The 6,748-nt window shown below is 41.1% G+C and overlaps 1 long non-coding RNA gene across 1 annotated transcript; it reads left to right on the forward strand.

The window, feature by feature from the left end:
* The first annotated feature begins 631 nt into the window (after positions 1 to 631).
* Positions 632 to 1,545, forward strand: LOC117534324. Its single transcript, XR_004567187.1, has 2 exons — positions 632 to 1,349; positions 1,437 to 1,545. It is a non-coding gene; the product is annotated as an uncharacterized LOC117534324 (long non-coding RNA).
* Positions 1,546 to 6,748: the final 5,203 nt, after the last annotated feature.

A 6,748-nucleotide genomic window follows, 5' to 3' on the forward strand; every position in this document is an offset into this window, starting at 1 on the left:
ACAAAAAGCGAGCTGATTTCTCCAACATTACCTACCCCACCTTTAAAGAGCAACTTGCAGGTTTTTTTTTTACTAGATTTATGCTTAACCTTGCCTGAAAATTACAATAAAAAAAAAGTGAATGCAGGATTTGATATGTTTTACAAGACATAAGGGCAGGAATTCAGAGGGAAAGGAACCGTTTTGAGCTCTGCTACTAAAAACTGCTTTTTTTTAACGTCATATGTCAAACGCGTCATATTACGTCACATGGGGGAGCAACTTTCTCGGACTCATTCGCTGCCCAATTCGCGGTAGTAGTTTTGTAGTTGGTTTGAGCGGTTGTGATTTAGTGAGCTGGTATTTTTTCGGTAATTTTACATTGCATTTCACCCAGAGGTTGCGCTAGATTTTTTCGCTGCCCGTCATTTTGACGGACACGATCGTAAAACTTCTGTCAAAATCCAGAATTACCCGTCGGCCTTTACACAACTCTGACGGGGGGGGAGAAAGCATGCTCGTGAACTGTCAACGGGGGGGGGGGGGACAGTTCACATGCGCCGTGTTATGCATGGCTGCTGCACCTCGCGGGAGCGTGCACAGCGTAAAGCCAAAACTCAGACATTTCAATGATTTGTACGGCACAGTTAGGTTTGGAAACGGTATGATTTCCTTTTTGGAGGGCATGCATAACACTGCATAACACCGGAGCCTCGCTGCGGGGAAACTTTGGCGCTGTTCCGAGTTTGTTCTAATCTGTCAAAATGACGGACTGCTTTCAGATTTGTCCGTCATTGTTAAAAAAAATCCGTCATAGATGGAAAATATTCGGTTAACGCCACCTCTGATTTCACCATTTGTAATCATGGTGAGCTGGAGTTTGTACAGGTTGCACAAACTCCAGCCTGTCAGGACATCGAGTCCACAGTTTCCCTAACAGGAAAAGGACCGGAGCTAGCTTTCGTTCCTGGGTGCGTTGTGCGAAGTGCATCCACCTCCCTGCAGCACATACTCTCCACAGCTGAAGCCTATCAAACAAAAGTTTATCAGGAAACCGTATTACATCTCTCTCCACCCCTTCACTCTTCTCTCTCTCCCCTCCGGTACACAGCACCGTAAGACGTAGTGTGGAGTTGCATTAGGTAACGCTGTGGTGGCTGTACTCCTCCAGCCGTCTACTTTGTGTGTGTTTGTGTCTGTGTTGTTTGTATGGGAGTGGTGGCTGTCACTCCTGGCTCCCGGCTCAACCTCCACTCACCTGATGCAATCAGCTGTGCACCCTCCCCGATTACACACCTGCTTTCCATCAAGCCATTTACAAACGGAGGCTCCACAACCTTTCTCCGCCAGATCGTTGAAAAACCACAGTGGTATAACTTCAAGGCTACTTAGCATTATAGCTATTTTCTCATACCTGGATGTTTTAGCGTCTAACGTGTTTTCTTCTTGTGCTCCAGTATCATTCTCCGACCGCTGTGTTGCCGTCACCAGCCGCCACGTCCTCGCCACTCCAGCCGGAATCTACTCCCCGCACCTCGTCCACTAATAAACCCTTTTTGAACACTCTGCCGTGTCCTGCGTTTGTGTCCTCTCAGATACCGTAACAAACGCGAGATACCGCTGATACTTGCGCATTAGTTTATGTTATGGATCAGTATCAACAGTCCTGCCAGTAACGTTACTATATTATCAATACTACTTTAGTTATAGCCTGATATATGATAGCTAACTTTACAATGTTGCGATATGACCGACATTAGCTAACATTAACTGTAGCTAATGCCGGTCACTCACCAAGACAGCTGCCCTGTTCTCCACTGATTCTCCTCACACCAAAGCTCCATTTCTCTCCGATGGCCATTATTTCTTCTAATCCTTGGCTGCTCCTGGTCTCTTGGACGCCTAGTAGGCTCATAATTATATGGTTGTGGTCCGTCATATGCATTTGAATATTTATTTTCAACCTCTTCTGTGTAAAAACTAGCATTGTGATCCATGTTTATTACTACATTAGACCGGCCGCTCTCCCCCATGTGACGTCACACGCGGGAGGTCACATGGGGAGGCTTTTTTTATGCGGAAGTAAAAATGTCTTACAAAAATGTCTTACAAAAACGACGCCATCTACTAACGACTGTATTGTATATTTATGTATATTTTTTGTAAAATCTAGTGTATACATAATTTTCCTACACATTTATTCACTGGTGTCTATAACCTGCAAGTTGCTCTTTAAGTGAACTCCATCTTTATCAACATAAGTGGACAATATGTTTAATGTTTTTGTCATACTGATTTTCTGATGTATACGTTAAAGGTGGGGTAGGTAAGTTTGAGAAGCCGGCTCGAGATACACTTTTTGTTATATTCCATGGAAAGCTCTTAACATCCGATAGCAATGAATATCTTAAGTGCTTTGACAAAAAATCCATTAAAAAAATGTCATCTGTGGAAGCCGTAATACTGTAAAAAGTACATCCGGCCCGGCTAAACGGATTGGATTGCCGCCTTGTCTGTCAGCCTTCCATCTCGTGCATGCACAAATGTGTCTCGTGCCCTCATTGGGCGTGCATTGCAGCAGTACTTCAATGACTCGCCAACAACAGGCGGCCACTTTCACCAGTCTGCTGACGTCATGTGCGCGTTCATGTGTGTTGGAGTAGGTGCTCTGTAAGGAAGTCTGAAGGAAGGGGCGGATTCTTTTCGGCTGTGTACTTTCAAATTTTAGTGCACTCGAGCCGGTTTCTGAAAGTTACCTACCCCACCTTTAACAACTGACTGTTGATGAACCATTTTATTTTTGGATTGAGGGCTCCAAGTTTCCATATAGAGATATAGGATGACTTGATGTATTGTTCTTTATTTCTAAATGTTTTGTATCATTGCTGTCCTGTTAATGAGCCCTGTTTTACATAAATGTACCTGTTATCTGATTGTTTTTGCTTCTGTAACTGTAAGGGAAGTAGGGGTGCACGATGTGTCGTGAGGATAATCCCGTTATGCGCATGCAGGACGTTTTTTATTTTATTTATTTTTTAGGACGTGCGATAATAAGTACACGTCATATTACAATTATTTTGCTGCTTGCTACAAAAGGAAAACTTGCGCGGCTCTCATGTCAGAGGTACTTGAGTGAGTGGCATGGCACAGCAAACCACCAATCACAACCATTCTTGATCAGATCACAGCAGGATAACCGAGCTAGCTCAGCTTGTTGCTCTGATAACTTAAGATCCAGAAGTCCGTGACTAAAATCCTTCATCCGGTTAAATGTCGTTAAAAAAAAATACCAATTGTATAGCATTAAAGTTCAAGAAAGGATAGTTTGCGGACAAATGAAAACGGTCTTTTCTTCAATTCCTGTATTTTTTCATATCGCAGGGGGAAAAAATATTGCAATGTCAGATTTTTCCAATATCGTGCAGCCCTAAACGGAATACATTTGCCTATAGAGAGGCGAAGTCCCTCCCTTTCCGGGGAGCTCCATGGGACCTTATTTCGGGAAAAGTATGTATTGAAGTCAATGGGGAGAGAAAGATTATCTTTCGATCCCGTTTGAATTGTGCCACGAATTACACATATGATGTTTGTCAATTTAAAAGATAATTTTGCAAGTAAAAAAAATAAAAATGTGTCGTAACACTTTTTGTGTGAAACCGCTCAATGAACTACCTCTCTGTCTCGCACCACACACCAAGACGGCCGTCACGTTGGCACATTTCACTTCTTTCTTTCAGAATGAGGCATAAAGTATTAAAAGAGGTGACAATTATGGGATTAGTTTTGTATCGTAAAGATCCATAACAATGCAAGCTAAGTAACCTAACAGTTAGCTACATAGCTAGCAGTGAGTGAGCGTTCAGACACCGGGGCTGCAGGCAAATAGTCCAAAAATCAGCTCCTAAGTTCTAACCCTATTGTCTATTCCTTGACCTCTGAGTGAAACGTCACAGGGTTAGTGGATAGGAGAATTCAAAAGGATTTAGGAGAAGAGAACTTTAGAGAATCCGACTGCACTTTCACTATCAGACGTGTTTATGATGCGCCAGCGGACGTCATTGTGTGTGTCTGCTGCTGTGGTGAAACTATGGAAACTACAGTGTTCTATACAACGGACTACAACATGGATGTTTAATAAGAACGAGGGACTCATCTAGAGACTCTGCACCATGCTCTGATGCTGTTGTTTTATGCTTTATGAACGTGGACAACAGAGAAACATATTCTTCAGGACCAAAGTTGGAATTGAAATAAAAAAGGAAAGTGAAACTTATGCTCGTCACCCTCTCCCTCCGGTCCACATTAATACAAATGATCCCAATACGTGTGATTGTATGAACTATAAACATATCTTAAAATCAATACAAATGTATTTATTATAAACGTTAGTCCTTAACATCTATCACTGTGTATATCACCATTCAAACATCTTTTAAAAGTTGAACAAACCCCACACAGCTCAGTAGACACTGTGAGATGTTGACTTTATTTGATCATTTCAGTAAAAACTAACATTCATATTTCTCTTTTTGATTATAATACTGATGAACGTTCAGAAAAAAGCACTTTGGCAACTTACCACATACGTTTTAAAATGCGTAATAAGCACCGTAACTTTCATGATATAACTTCTCGGTTGTTTCCGTGAACGGCTGACTGTTGAGTGACGGCAAATGCTGCGGCTGCAATGCATTGTGGGGCAGCATTTTCTCCTCTCCTTTCGGTTAGGGAGGTCCAGTGGTTCCTAAGCTAAAGGAGGTTATAAAGGAAGTTTGAAACCTCCTTTCCTTTCATTTGGAGAATTGGAACGGCACTTATCATGGCTGCCAGTGACGTACTTCCGGGTCATTTCACTAGGAAGGTTCCTAAGCTAAATGGACTATTGGAACGCAACCCTGCACCAGCTTCATCCACGCTGGGCGTTGCTGTTATCACTTGCTCAGTGTCATCTAATTTGACCATATGTATTTACATATACATTTAATAGATGTTATTACTATCCACCTTTTTGTTTTATGTCCTTTTATTTAAAACATTCTTTGAGACTTCATCTTCTGGTTCAAATTTCAATAAATGTAATTTGTATAATCACTCTTTTGTCTTTATTCTACATGAAAATGTTAGAGATTCCATTCAAATCTGTTGATTATTCATATCTTCCTCAGGCTAGGAATAGTATGTCGAGTTTTTAATGCTAAATGTATATCATTTTCTCACAGGATATAATGAGACAACACCCATCCATTGTGTATGAATGCTTCAGCTCTTCAGACAGTAAGATGTGAGCATGTTCCTAATTGTGTTGGTATGCAGCCTAGGTCTGGTAAAAGCAAATCGGCCACTTTTATATTGTAGAATTTGTTCAATTAAAGCAGTCTTTAATTGTTTGTCCTAAACATAGCAATATATGCTTTTGAAATGTAACATGTCAATAACAGTATACAGTTTATATTGTGTATCACCTTTAGCTTGAAAATACATAGATGTGTTTTTTTAATCTATACAATAAATAGACAGACAGACACTTTATCAATCCCAAATTGGGAAATTATTTAACAGCAACAATGTGCTCAGGTATTAAAATATTTAAAGTTGGAATAAAGTATAAACTACACAACACAAGTATAATGCACAGCAATCCATTAGATAAGTCCGATATTTTCATGAAAAATCCCCAGGAGACACCGACACTAACGTGGCCGAGTGGACTCCGGAGTTTGCTGCATGAGTTGCACTGTATGATCTGTGGTGTAGTGGGCTGTAACTCAAAGTCATGTAAAATGCCGGAACTCTATGAGGTGTGACTTGTGTCAAAGAAGAGATAACTAAGCCAACTGAGCGGAGAACTGACGTGTCAACGTGCGCCAACGCCTCCATCAATTTTGAATGGGTTAACGTACAATACAGGCGTCGTCACAACGTTGTCAGACGTCACGGCGACGTATCATAGGTGCGCCCAAAATACGCGCTCACGTGGCGGCGGCGTAGCTTAGAAAGTCCTATCATATGATAAGCGTGTGAATGACGTACGTGTGCATATGCGCGTGAACGACGTGCGTGTGCATTAGCGCGTGCATGACTTACGTCTCGCCTCCGTAAGCATTGTATCTATCAATTAAATTAAAAGCTTTATTAGCATGCATATTTACATACAGTACTGTCAAAGCTCTGTATAGTTGCAACCATAGATATATATCTATGGTTGCAACATCTAGCCTATAGAGTGGCAAAGTCACGCCCATCTACTTCCGGTCCATGGGACCCCGGAAGCGGAAAATTATACATTGAAGTCAATGGAGAGAGAAAAGTTATCTTTTGATCCTGTTTGAATTGTGCCACGAATTACACATATGATGTTTGTCAATCTTAAACAATCATTTCCATGTAAAAAAAAGTCACAGTTTGTCGTAAAACTGTTGAAATATAAGACTATGAAAAATACGCAACTAGAAAGATTACAAATCCCAAATCCCATTCTGGGTCGCGTAAGTGATGTCATAGCGATAATGCTCCAAGACTGGTTGCGACTCGCAATTAAAGCAAAGAAGAAGAAGATCTGATAACTGATTTATTCCCTCCAATAAATATAAGAGATTGCTCCAATAAATTCACTTTTATAAGATGCCTGTGTGCTTTGTACCAGGTTGGAATCACAAAAGTGATCATATCACTTGCTCGTTCTATCGCTTCCCGTCTGATGAAAGGACCAGGAGTCGTTGGACCAAACATATCAGGTAATATACATGTTTTGCATGTTTCTCAAGTTAGC

The sequence above is a fragment of the Gymnodraco acuticeps genome, unplaced genomic scaffold, assembly GCF_902827175.1.
Source record: "Gymnodraco acuticeps unplaced genomic scaffold, fGymAcu1.1, whole genome shotgun sequence".
Lineage (NCBI taxonomy): Eukaryota > Metazoa > Chordata > Actinopteri > Perciformes > Bathydraconidae > Gymnodraco > Gymnodraco acuticeps.